Raw genomic sequence first — 14,313 nt, 5'->3', positions numbered from 1 at the left:
GCCTGGAGAATGTATTCACCATAGGGATTATGCTCAAACATTTACAGTGACCCAGGTCGAAGGAAGATTTGTCCTCGTCAGCGAAACAATTGGTTCACAAAAGCATACATGGAATTCCTCTTAAAGCTGTAGTAACACAACAACAAAAAGGGAACAAAGTCCAGGGGGGTGGCTCACTGAAAGCAGTGCTTAACAGAAGAATCAAGCAGTTGGTGTTAGAGGTTTGAGATAAAGGTTTAAGTCCTTGATTTTGTTTTTTTACTTTAGAAGTCAAAAAAGTGATTTTCAAGTATAGCAAAGGGTCTGGTATTTCATGTCCTGCAATGCAATCCTAACAACGCTCGATGGTAGGGGTGGAGGTGGGTCCTGTTGGGTCCAGATCTTTAAATTGGGCTCAGATTTAGACACTTGTTAATTTTTTGACATTTGATAAATGTCGCAACTTCTTTTTATGCACATCGTGTGTTGTCATCTTAAATATAAGTATTGAAGGGGCATCTGCAACTAGGGTTGGGTGCTTTGGTGTCCGAAGTGGCCGCTCGTGCCCTCTGCAGACGCTGAAGCGCCCAACCCTACCTGCAACAGCCATTGCCGTCAGTTTGGAAACTATTGATCCCCCACTGGATAAGGGGATTTCTAATAAACTAGAATAAACTCTTCCCCTCTTCAAACAACTGGTTGGCACTGACAGCACTAACTAACGATACACATATAGTTCCAGTGCAGAAAGGAGCCGTATGCAGTCAATAAAGGCAGTTCAACTGCTGATTGAGAGGACTGGTGGCTGTGCTCTATGCTCTTGCTACCTCATAACTTGAAAACTGAAATGTGTATACAGTGCCTTGATCCCTGTGCATATCAGAAAGTAGGGTTTGTTAAAACAGAAGAGATAGGAGCTCTCACAAAATATTATCAGAAAATGAGGTTAGACTGAATCGCTGTATATATTTGCAAATAATTCTCACATCTGGCATCCATATGTAAAATATGCCACATTTGAAGAACTCATTTCTTCCCACACATTCCTAGTCCCAGTTTGCCCAGTTTTAGCTAAATTCCACCTTTACCACAACTGATTACTCCATTTGGCAGCTACAGTGAGCAGAATCATTTTAAAGGATTTAAGCTTTTAAAACTTCTGAATTGTTTTATTATTACTGAATTGAATACTTTTTATTGAATTGTTGTAAAAATATGCTTTCTGTCCTCTCTGTCACTTCCTCAAACATTATATAGTTTTTCTTTTGATATGGTATCTCATAAAATATAGTTTTGTGCCAATTAGCTTCATAGGGTGTTTAACAAATTAAGAGTCTTCCAGAATGAGATACAATCTCTGAGGTTAGAAAAGCTCTCAGCAATATAGCACGTTGTGCAGCTGAAGCAAAAACTGAAGAAAAGGGTTGGCACCTTGACTTTGCCATACCTGGAAGTATAAAGACTAATGGTCGTGACATATTACAACAATGCAGAAGATGATAAGAGACAACCGGCAAGCAATACTAAATTATATTTAGTATATGAATACAGGCTTTTAGAATGCTTTAAGAATAATTTCACATAGGGACCAGGGTTGACTGAAATAATGTGGGAGGACTGGTCTTATCAAAGTGGGGTGATGGTGGTGAAGGGTAACGGCTTGAGGCACAGGGGTGTCTTGTGCAGGATTACATCATTCAAGGACACAGTGGATTTAGATGGATGTGTTTCTGTTTAGCATTGCACTGTTAGGGGGAAACTTAACCGCACCCTTAGCCCTCTCAATTCCCACTCCCTTTGAAAAATGTTCCTTATTTATCATGGCTAAATTTGCAAACAAATATTATTTCACTGACAGTTAATAAACCTAAGTAGGATGCCGCCTTTGCTTCACTTGTAACATATTTATGACTCCTTTTCTGAATGCAGCTGAGAATTTCTGTAATGCAAACAAAGGAGTCACAATTTTGCCTTGAAAGGGAGGGATCTTCCTGCAAGACTCTTGAAGAACTGAGACACAGTGGGATTTTGATATTTAGAGTAAAGAATGAACTTATGCCTGTGCTGGCCACAGTGGCTACAATCTTAAATCTTGCATGTATGCCTAGAGCTGTTCTGCACCACGAAAATAAAGTGAAAAGCTTACCTTTTGCTGACACCATATTTTGGACATTTTACAAGACATCAGCATTCAGCATCCCAGCAGCAAACCGGCAGCTACATCCTCCATTTTAAAGCGCTAGCTGGGGAATCCACAAAAGTGGATTTCCCCAACCATGTAGTGCAAGCAAGAGGAGAGCAAAGTAGCGCTATCTCCGCCTCCAGCACTTGCCCTCGCACCTGCCTCCCTCTCCCTTCTCCCAGGGGCAGGGCTTTGTTTGTGTGTGTGTGTGTTTTTTTAAGCAAACTACCTGAACCAACGAATACGGGTTAAATCATCCGGGCAGAGCCAAAAAAAAAAAAATTTCTCCCTCCAGTTAACACACAAAGCAAGCCTCTCTAAACTACCTTCTCCCCCACAAAATCAGGAACAAGGTTACTTTTTTAAAGCTTCAAGGCTCATAATTCCAAAAGGGGTGGTAGTAAAATAAGCACTATGCATCTATTATTAGATGCATAGGCATAGCAACGGAGAAGTTTTAGTTTTAAAAAGAGCCAGGAGGTAAGCAGTGGCTGGAGGCGCGTTATTTTTTAGCATTACGCCATGGACAGTTTTAAAATAAATGGTTGTGCTACAACACTTGGATTATTTACACACAAGCTGGACTCTAGACAAGAGACCACTGTTAGGACAGAATATGGAGACCATTACTGCATGGAGAGGTAAAACTTGAGTGGTTTCCTTCTTGCAAAAATGGGATGGTAAATCTCATGTTTGCAGCCTTCCTTCCTGCTTTTTCTCTCTGCCCCATTGTAGCTTTTTACCTCCTGAGGAGGCTGCAAGGGAAAACAAGATGAACTTCTCCCTCCACTGCTTGGCTTGTCAATCACAGCAAGTCACCAATCACAGCACAGCAGTTCTCTCGTAGACTGAAACTTTCTCCCCCCCCCCCCACAGCCACAAAAGTAGGGGTTTTTTTAAAGGTACTTCCACCACAACACGGATGCATCTTTAATTTTAAAAAAATCAACACTGCTGTATTGCTATGGAGAAACGCCTGAACAATACAGCACACCCCCCCCCTTTGGATTTCTAGTGTTCTTTTGCAGTTTAATTCTGTCTGGGTGGATTTCTGAGATGCTGAACATTGTCCCTGGAGCCCAAAAAAGACATTTTGTGCTGGTGATTGGCTTTAAAACAAGGTGTTCAGACCCCTGCATGATAGGGGAAAGGCAGTCAGATCTCCTGCCCCTGCCCTCTTTCCCAGCTCATTTGCTACCTCCAGAAAACACAAACGGGGCTGTTTTTGTCTGCCCAAGTTGTGATAAGGCTGGACAGGTAACTGAAGCCTAAAAAGACATTGTGTGCTAATGGATTGCTTTAAAACAAGGTCACAGAAGGCATTAGCTATTTCAGATATTGAATATGTGGTCAATGAATGCCACATTGCTGGCAGAAAATAATGAAGATTTTAAACTATTGATGCATAAGCATATAGCTTAAACTAATAGTATTATTAATCTTCTGCCAAGCATGTTCTTCCAGCTATTTACTTTTACTTGTTGCTTTAAGGGCACAACCAATGCTAATCCGCAATGTTTCATCATACCAATAGCTTGCTAGAAACTTTCAGAAAAAGTTCAGAACGCAGCCAGAGGTCTATACAAAGGCAGAAAAGCCACATGATTTGAAACTGACTGCACATAGCCACCGTAATGGTGTGGTGCGGAAGAAAGGGGGGGGGGGACTCAAGTATTGCAAATAAATAACATTGCCAAATGCCTGAAGAAAAAGGATGCTCCATTCCTTTAATAGAGTCCTAATGGATGTTATTTACCAAGTGACATCATTTATCTCCATGCCATGAAAATCTGTCCATTCCTACACATTAAACCTCTATTAAAGCGACAGGACTCCCCACCCTGTCTAAGTTGATTGCATCCCTAGCTTCACAGTACTGCATTTTGTAAATATCAGCTTTCATTCTGCAACATGCTGGCTTTAAAATATCTAGCTAATGGGTGGTGCAGAGGTTTCTGGAGGTCAGCATCAGTGCATCAGTTTGTTGCTGTATGAACAGAAGCATAATGATGAAGCTGAATAAACTGCAAACTAATATGCATATATAAATATTTTATAATTTTTCACAATTTTTAAAGGTTGCAGAATTTAATGGTTCTAGGGATTTTTTTTCCTGAAAGAACAGCCAATTTTGATTTCAGTTTTTTCTATAACATCTAAAAATAGGGAGATATTATTTATATTTTCTGTTATGCAGTTATCTTTTTTCAGAGAATTAGATTCTTTTTGTCTTACTGTTAAGGTTTTCTTTTAAGTTGGTGAGTTTTGCAATCTGCCCTTCATCTCCAATAGAAAAAAAAACCTTTTCAGTCTCTTTTCTTGAAGAATGTATGTTTGTATAAAACAGTTCCCTCCCCAATATCAGGAGATTGGAAAGATAAATATCAAAGTAACTCTTTGGGGAGAGATTATTAACTTTATTTTTTAAAATGCTGTAGCCTGTATCAAAAACTGTTACCCAAAAAAATGGACGATTCCAAATTAGTAACAAGAGAAAAATAGAATCTATCCAGTGGCTTAATAAAGCTTGAAAAGATAAAGAGTCTCTTATGTTATTTATTCAGGCTTCGACTCTGCCAGAACTGTCTCTAGTTTTGTTTTCCGTTTTCAATCTTTCGTCAGTGGCAGTGAGTCCGTCCTTGTTAATATTTGAGTATAATTAGGCAAATGCTCCTGTATCGTGGAGAGTCAAGGCTATGAGCTCTTGATCTACAAAAAGCAACATTGAACAGCAGAACTTTCTAAGCCAATTTTTACGAATAGCAAAAAAATAACACTGTGAGTATACATATGGCTATAAAGTGACTAAATTCCTCTTCAAAGACCTACCCACAGACACTACAAATACACAATGCTAGAGTGACTTGCTGCTGATCATCCCGCCCCCCGCCCGCCCATTCCTAGCCATATTTGTTGAGGTGAAGGAAGAGGTAATCTTGCTCTCAGGAAAACTGGTGGAGCTGCTGTAGGCCCATGCTGAGGGGGCATCCATGGAAGACTCATAACTATTCATCTGCCATGGCACTACACCTGCCGATCACCTGGAGTCAAGGTGAGTAGATGAGTTCACACTCAATCAAGGACAGAATTGGAGGCTTGGTATCCTCCCAGCTTACCCACAGCCCTGCCCCACAACAAACAGACAAGCACCTCACAACAATGCTCTGCCTACTTGCTGCACTCATGATAACTGCGCTGTTTAGGACTTAGGCTGCCCACTTGGGAGCAGTTCATACAATTTCCTTGTACAGAGTGAACTGCCTCATGCTTGGGCCAGGGTGGCCACAATGTTTTGGGGGGGGGGGAGAAGTCTGTCTGTGGCCCCATCCTGGACTTTTCCCCAGGGCCCTAGAATCACTAAGACCACCCCTAGATGGGAGCTACAATGGTCATGTCCTGTTGCTCAACTCCTTTCACTAAAATCATTGCTACCAGTTCTTTGTTGAAATATTCCACTCCTTGGCCATTCTATTCCCCAAGTGATTGGAGGATGCAAGTAAGGACAGTTAATGGCAAGTGAGGGCACATAGCAACATGGTCTGGCAGCTTCTGGGTACCATATGACTGCAGTTTGCAGTGTGTGTGTGTGTATGCGGGGGGGGGGGGAGTAAGTGGCACCTTGCAGAATTATGTGGCTCATCATTGTTGAAATTTCCCCTTAGCTGAAATGTTGGTGTCCCCAGAAAAATCTAAGGAGAATGACGACAGTCAAGTGAAAACAAAGATTGGAGGGGGGAAAATGTCACTTTTGCTACAATTCAAATTAATGTTTTCTTTATGAGACATAAAAAGGAAGAGGCATTTCAACCAATACAGAAATAGTGACACATGTCAGAACACGAGCTAGAAAGGTATAATTTATGTGACAAGAACAGTGACATAAAGGAACATTCTGATACAAGTAAGTAAGATGATGAACAACAAAGGGTTGATGGAATTGAAACTCACCATATTAACAAAACACATACAGGATCATTTCAGGTTGTACAAGTATTAATTTATGATTTCTGAATTTTTCAAATATGGAATGAGAAGATAATAGTGTTACTTAGCAAGGTAGAGTGTGGAGTTCTCCCAGAATTACAACCAATCTCCTCCCTTCATCAGCTCCACAAGAGGAAATGACTGGTTCAAACAGCAGATATGATCCCTTTCCCCAGGCACCTCTCAGGTACTGTCCCTCAATTCTTCAGGAATTTCCCCAGGCCTAAGTTGGCAGCCCCGTTATTTAATTATGTACAAAATGTATAACTACTTTCCTGCCGTTACCAGGACCACCAAGGTGGTTAACAGATTCAAAACATATATAATAAGAACAAGAGGAGGTAGGCAAATGTTGTCCCCATCCTCAAAAAGGGGAAAAAAGGAGGATCAGAGTAACTACTGACCTGTCAACTTGACGTCTATATCTGGCAAAATTCTAGAACAAAATCATCAAGCAGTCATCCTTGAGCAGCTAGAGTGGATGGCTGTAATTACTAAGGGTCAGCATGGCTTTCTCAAGTCATCTCAGACTAATCACTTTTTTTTTTAGAAAGTTACTTCCTTGCTAAATCAGAGGACATAGTTTACCTTGATATCAGTAAGGCTTTTGGTAAGGTTCCACATGTTATTCTTATTGACAAGTTGGTAAAATGCGGTATGGATCCTATTACAATTAGTTGGATCGAGAACTGGTTGACAGATCGCACCCAAAGGGTGCTTGTAAATGGTTCATCATCTTCCTGGAGAGGAGTGATGACTGGAATGCCTCAGGGATCTGTTCTGGGCCCCGTGTTGTTCAACGTATTTATAAATGATTTGGATGAAGGAATAGAGGGGTTCCTTATTAAATTTGCAGGTGACACTATACTGGGAGGAATAGCAAACACACCAGAAGACAGAATCAGAATACAAGATGATCTTGACAGGCTAGAAAACTGGGCTAAAATGAATAAAATGAATTTCAATAGTGATAAATGTAAAGTTCTTCATATAGGTAGGAAAAATCATATGCATCACTATAGGATGGGCAAGACTTGTCTTGGCAGTAGTACATGCGAAAAGGACCTGGGAGTCTTAGTAGACCAGACATTGAACATGAGTCAGCAGTGTGACTCAGTAGCTAAAAATGCAAACAGGATTTTGGGCTGCATTCAAAGAAGTGTAGTGTCCAGATCACGTGAGGTGATGTTACGGCTTTACTCTGCTCTTGTAAGACCTCACTTGGAGTACTATGTTCAGTTTTGGGCACCACAAGTGAAGAAACTGGAGGTTGTCCAGAGGAGGGCTTTGAAGACGGTGAGGGATTTGGAGATCAAGTCATATGATGAAAAGTTGAGGGACCTTGGTCTGCTTAACCAGGAAAGAAGATGACCAAGAGGTGATATGATAATCATCTTCAAATACTTGAAGAGCTGTCATATAGCAGATGGAGCAGAGTTGTTTTCTGTTGTCACAGAGGGTCAGACCAGAACCAATGGGTCGAAATTAATTCAAAAGAATTTTTGGCTAAACACCCAGAAGAAGTTCCTGACAGTTAGAGCAGTTCCTTATTGGAACAGGCTTTCTCGGAAGGTGATCAGTTCTCCTTCTTTGGAGATTTTTAAGCAAAGGCCAGATAGTCATCTGACAAAAATGTTGATTTTATTAACTTAGGTAAATTGTGAGTGGGTGGGCAGGAAGGAATGTCCCAGGGTTTTTCTCTTCTGGTCCTTCCTTGTGTACCCAGGGGACTGCTGATTGCCACTGTGGGATGGTAGGTGAATTTCTTCCAGGCCAGGCTGGATTCTGGAGATTTTTTGAGGAGTGGGAGGATCATTTGGGCATGAAATTGGAGTCACTGTGGGTAGGCAGGTAATTGTGAGTGCCTGCATAGTGCAGGGGGTTGGACTAGATGACTCTGGAGGTCCTTTCCAACTCTATGATTCTGTGTCTTAGAAACCATTAAAACCAAACCAAAACGCATTATTGAGACAAAGCCACAATTAAAATACACACACAAAACCATAAAAAACAAGCACTGAAACATAAGCCAGGAAGGAGGGATAATTGAGGGAGCACAAGAGAAATCAAAGTCTTCACTCGTTGTTGGAAGATAGTGCCACAAGGACCGTTTATGCACTGGAGGTTTCATGCCGGGCTGCAGGCTGGAGTTTTAGTCATGGCAGGTTGCCCCACCTCTTCCTGTACCCACATGGGGGAGCATTTGGCCTGGTGCACCTCATCCGCCCCTGATTTGTGCTCCTACATGGGAGGTGGGGCAGAGAAGTTCCCAGTGCATAAACGGTCAAGGCGACAGTTTAATCTCCCCAAGGAGAGAGTTCCAGAGATCTGGTGCCATGACTGAGAAGGTAGCCAAGCATTTCAGTGTGCATTGTGGGGAGGGATTTGGATTTTTAAAAACACTCCTCTCTAAACTTGCATCTTAATCATTCATCTACTTCCCTCCTCATTAATCTCAAAACAGGAACTGTGGAGGTGGTAGCCTGATTCCCTGAAGAGAAATCTCCTACCCCTGTGTATTTTAGAACTGTGTGTATTCCTGCATTTGCTCAGCCATCCCACTGAAGAAACAGCACCTTTAAGCTGCCTGTGATTTAATACAGCCTAGAAGGCTGTAGTCAAGGTAGGTTTCTGGCTTTTGTTCATGAATCCAATTAAATCATAATAATTAAGTTAAGGAGCTGCTACCTGATGGGATTTGCAAGTCCTTTTGTCAAATACAAAATTCAGCATTGCACATAAACAGCTTTTCCATGCAGAGAAAAGAAAAGAAAAGAAAAGAGATGTGGGGTCAGTACTATTATTATTCATAAACTTATAAACATATATTGAGTGCATTCAGTATGAAGTTTAATACCACTGGTGACTCTAGCTTTTCGATGGGACTTATTAAGTAACCAGGATGCCTACTTTTGTGTGTGTATACACAGTTTCTATATTTCACATAATCAGTTGAAATAAATGCAGCTTGGTTTTTACTTGCATGGCCTTTTGAAAGAGGCTTTCTCAATTTACAAAGATGAGATATCTGAAAATGCTCATTTCACACGCATTAACATGAACTACCAAACATTATTAAAGCACGAGGATACCATTTTCCTGTCATTGCAGACTTGAGCCAATAGGCTTAGAAGGGTGTAATTCTGTTCAGGGTGGCACTGTGAACTTCCCATATCATGCTTGGATCTTAGCTGGCTCGGATTTCAACTACATACTCCTACAAACTTCTGTATGTCTTGTGCTCCGGTGTCATTAACAACAGCTTAATCTGCAAATGTTAGCAGAAGATAATCGTCCACATACACTGGATAATGCACTTTAGAAGTAGATTTTCATTTGCACAGGAAAATCCAGCTGCAAAAGCACACAGGAAGTGCATGTGTGGAATGTCTTTGTGCTGTCAATAGCAACTCTATAGACTAAATAACAATAATAATTTATCCTTTGTTTTAAGCTGCACCACTTCGGTATGTCATTATACCTGTGACATTCTGTTCGGGTGGTATTTTTACTGTCACATATTTCTTTTGTTATTGTTCTTGGTTTTTTAAATTCATGCATTAAATTTATCCCAACATCTACATTCTATATAAATGATTGGTTGTGTGTCTGAAATAGTTTCAGTAAATCTATTCTGTATACCTAGAACAATAAATAAACTTTATTTATACCTTGTTTATTCTAAGGTATTCTAAAGAGTGAGTCACAGCTCCTATTTTTAGGTCAGCAATATATGTCATACATCAGAAATATTCAGATTAGCCATTAAAATATAAAATAGATATTCCCCATGGTGATCTGTGTTCTGGTTACCTCCAGGCTAGATTATTACAGTACTATTTATGTGGAAAAGTGGGCAAATGAGAACAAGATGTAATTCAATAAGGAGAAGTACAGAGTTCTATGTCTGGGTTAAAAAAAAGAGAAGCATGCATACTAGATGGAAGATACATTTCTGGGGAACAGTGTGTGTGAACAAGATCTTGGGGGTACTTGTGGACTGTAAGCTAAATATGAGCAGACAATGTGATGTGGCAGTAAAGAAAGTAAATACAGGCTTGAACTATATCAACAGGAGCATCACAACAAAATTGCAAGATGATACAGTCCTACTGTATACTGTATTGGTCAGACCACACCTGGAATACTGTGTGAAGTTCTGGAGGCCTTACTTTAAAAAGGATGTTGACAAAAATTGAGAGGGTACAGAGGAGAGTGACAAAGATGATTCGGGGCCCGGGGGCCAAGCCTTATGAGGAAAGGCTGAGAGACTTGGGAATGTTCAGCGTGGAGAAGAAGAGGTTGATCTTACTTTCAATATAACTAAAGAACCCTTTTTTTGTTGTTTTTAGTTTGTTTGTTTTTTGCTAGCCTAAGCTCATACTGAGTTTTAGATTTTCTAATGCTCTCCCTACGAGCGTTGGTTATTTGTTTATATTTATTCTTGGTTATAAGGTCCTCCTTCCGTTTCCCAAATGAGTCTTTTTTATTATTTAATACTTTTGAAAGCTGTTTATGGAGCCATCCTGGTTTCTTTACGTTCCTCCCAGTTTTCCTTCTCAACTGAATTGTCTGCAATTGTACCCTCAGTATTTCAGTTTTGAGAAACTCCCAACACTTTTGGACTTCCATCTCCTTAAGTTTTTCTGACCACAGAATTCTACCCACCATAAATTTTCCTAAATGAATCTTTTTTATTATTCAATTCTTTTGAAAGCTGTTTATGGATCCATCCTGGTTTCTTTAGGTTCCTCCCAGTTTTCTCCCTCAAGTGAATTGGACTTCTGACCATGGGATTCTACCCTACATAACTTTTAAATTTGTTAAAAATTGCTTCCATTAGGTCCATCCTTTATGTGTGACCACATATAGCTTTTCTCTTCTCCAAGATAATAAAAGTCCAAAATCACATGGTCACTACTACCAAGCACGCCTACAACTTTTACCTCATCAACCAATTCTTCCCTTTGGTAAGAAAATCAAGTTTAAAACAGCAGTCCCCCTGCTCGCCCCTTCCACCTTCTGGGAAATGAAGTTGTCAGTAAAGCAAATCAATAATTTATTGGACTTTTCCAATTATTGTCCATCTCTCAAAAATCTATCAAGTGGGATTTTTTGTGGACTAATATGTCAGCTAGCCCCAGGAAACATTTTACCCTATAAAATATGGCATCCTGCTTCATAGGAATGTGTTGTTCTTGGATCCTCCGCACATCCTTCTTTATGTGTGGGCCTTCTTTTCTTCCTGTAATACACTGATTGCTTTGCTGTTTCCTCCATGGACCTCTAACTTTGAGACAGGTAGCTATAACCTACTGCAAAATTGCTATCTTCCCCCTCCACCTCACTAATTTAGCTAGCTTTGTGTGTGTTTTCAGTGCGTTTGTTATGTGTTTTGCCCTTTTATTGTCCTTTTAAATAAAAACACCTTCCTGTGAATCTAGAACTCTAGATTCTATTTCAAGAATTCTCTTGAGGGAACAATCCCTGTGTATATAGGCGGAGAATCCCAATTATCTCCTCTTGATTTGTGTCCTTTAAGCTAATTTCACTCCACTAATTAGGATACTCCCTATCTGAGTAACCCACATGGCGCTGTTTCTTCATTTCTCAAAAACTGGGAAATTGTGGACTTCACATAGCTTAGTCGTGTACTGTAGTTGTACTTATAACTGATGTTAGTCACTAGACTGCTATGCTAAAGCATCAGTCTCATGCAGATTTTACAAGGCAGTAAAGATCCTGAACTGACCACATTGCAGACGTCTCCATCGTCTCTGAGAAAATATCCAGGATAAACCCAAATGCAACTATGAAAAATTGCTGCTAACACATTCAAACAACTGGGTAGAAAAGAGGAGTTGGCAAGCAAGGCTTGTCATGCAGGCAGGCCTGGGGAAAAGATGCTGTTCAATACACTCCAGGCCAATTGCATCAGGCCCATTGCTCTGCCACAATTCTGTACTATAAAGATAAACAAATTAAGGAATTGATGTCTAAAGATAATCTTATCTCTGTGGAAGTCCCTGTGGGACACACACATGTTGCAGTGCTGCATTAACAAGTGGCAGGATGCATTAAAAGGCATGTGTTCGAGGGTTTTTTTCTTCTTCTTTTGCAACTACTTCATATTCTACCAGGGGGGGAAAAAGGTTGAAGTGGTTTTGAGTGAACCTGTTTGCAGTGGCCAGCTGGAAAAGTAAAGAAAGGAGATGATTGTGCTTGTTAATTAACTCTTGGTAGTCAGCCAAGTTTGGCTCCTAGCTACTTCCAAAGCTCTGTCACTTGGTTTGTTTGGTCAATACTGTGGCTTAATTTGGTTGGAAGGAGTTGGCATTTACACACTAGTATTTTTTAAAAGAAAAACCCCTTAAGATGGTTTTTAAGATAATTAGTCTAATTGCTTATACAGCACCTCTTCCGCCAGCTTCACTCCCCCGCTTTTGAGTTCTGCTCAGCTTTAGCTTTCGTACATAGTCATTCTGTGTGTAAAGAATGGGTAAATAGGCAAAAAAGAAAAAAGAAACTGGTGGTCCCCAAGCACATGCCAAGCTCAGAAACACTACATGTCAAGAAAAATGTGCAACCTATGTGAATTCAAACCTTTTGCATATATCTGCCTTGCATCTGCAAAGGGACAGGACAAACAACTATTCCAGGCCCTGAAGTTTGTCGGTTAAGATCATAAAAGAAGCCATGTTGGATTAGGCCAGTGGCCTATCCAGCCTAACACTCTGTGTCACACAGTGGCCAGAACTCAGGTGTCATCAGGAGATCTACCAATGAAGCCGAAACTCCAGTAGCCCTTCCATTGTGGCTCCCCAAGCACCAAGATGGAGCATCACTCACCCACACAGAGTGTTCCATCTATACCTTGTGGCTAATAGCCACTCAGGGACCTTGGCTCCATTCATATCCTTATCCAATCCTTCCCTCTTGAAACTGGCACCACTTCCCGTGGCAGTAAATTCCACATGTTCATTACTCTTTGGGTATGAAGTACTTCCTTTTATCTGTTCTAATCTTACTGCTGGAGAAGACTCTTGTGAATCCCTTGGACTGCAAGGCAAACAAGCCGGTCAGTCCTAGAGGGGATCAGCCCTGACTGCTCTTTAGAAGGCCAGATCCTGAAGATGAAATTCAAATACTTTGGCCACCTCATGAGAAGGAAGGACTCCCTAGAGAAAAGCCTAATGCTGGGAGCGATTGAGGGCAAAAGAAGAAGGGGACGACAGAGAATGAGGTGGCTGGATGGAGTCACTGAAGCAGTAAGTACAAACTTAAATGGATTCTGGGGAATGGTAGAGGACAGGAAGGCCTGGAGGATCATTGTCCATGGGGTTGCGATGGGTTGGACATGACTTCGCAACTAACAACAAATCTTACTGCTCATTAATTTCATTGATTGCCTGCAAGTTCCTGGATTGTCAAAAAGGGAGAAAAGTACTTCTTTCTCTACATATTCTATCATGTACATAATTTTGCAAACCTGTCATGTCACCACCCCCCCCCCAGTCATCGTTTCTCCAAGCTAAAGAGCCCTAACCTCTTTAACCTTTCTTCATAGGGAAATTGTTCCACCCCTTAACCTTAACTTAGTTGCTCTTTTTTGATACCTTTCCAGTGTCATTTTTTTTTCAGGTGCAGTAATCAGTATTCCAAATGAGGCTGCACCATAGATTTATCTAAGGGCATTATGATACCAGCTGATTCCCTTCCTAAGAATTCCCAGTATAACATTTGCTGTTTTTATTGCAGTCGCACAATGAATCAACATTTTCAGCAAGATAACTACCATGATTCCAAGATCTCTCTCCCGGTTACTTCCAGTTCAGACCCCATCAGTGTGCATTCATGGTTAGGATTTTGGCTCCAATGTGCATTTTTGTACTTGCCCATGTTGCACCTCATTTGCCACGCGGATACCCACTCATACAGCCTTGACAGTTCCCATTGGAGTACCTCATAATCCTCCCTGTTTTTCACCACCCTGAGCAATTTATTGTCACCTGCAAACAAAGCTACTTCACTGCTTACTCCCAACTCCAAATCATTCATAAATAAGCGAAAAAGCACCAGATTTAATACCAAGTCCTGTGGTACCTCACTACTTCCCACCTTCCATTGTGAAAACTCATTTATACTTACTCTCTGATTCCTGTTAATTA

The sequence above is a fragment of the Paroedura picta genome, chromosome 1, assembly GCF_049243985.1.
Source record: "Paroedura picta isolate Pp20150507F chromosome 1, Ppicta_v3.0, whole genome shotgun sequence".
NCBI lineage: Eukaryota > Metazoa > Chordata > Lepidosauria > Squamata > Gekkonidae > Paroedura > Paroedura picta.
Note: the sequence above shows the minus strand (reverse complement) of the source record.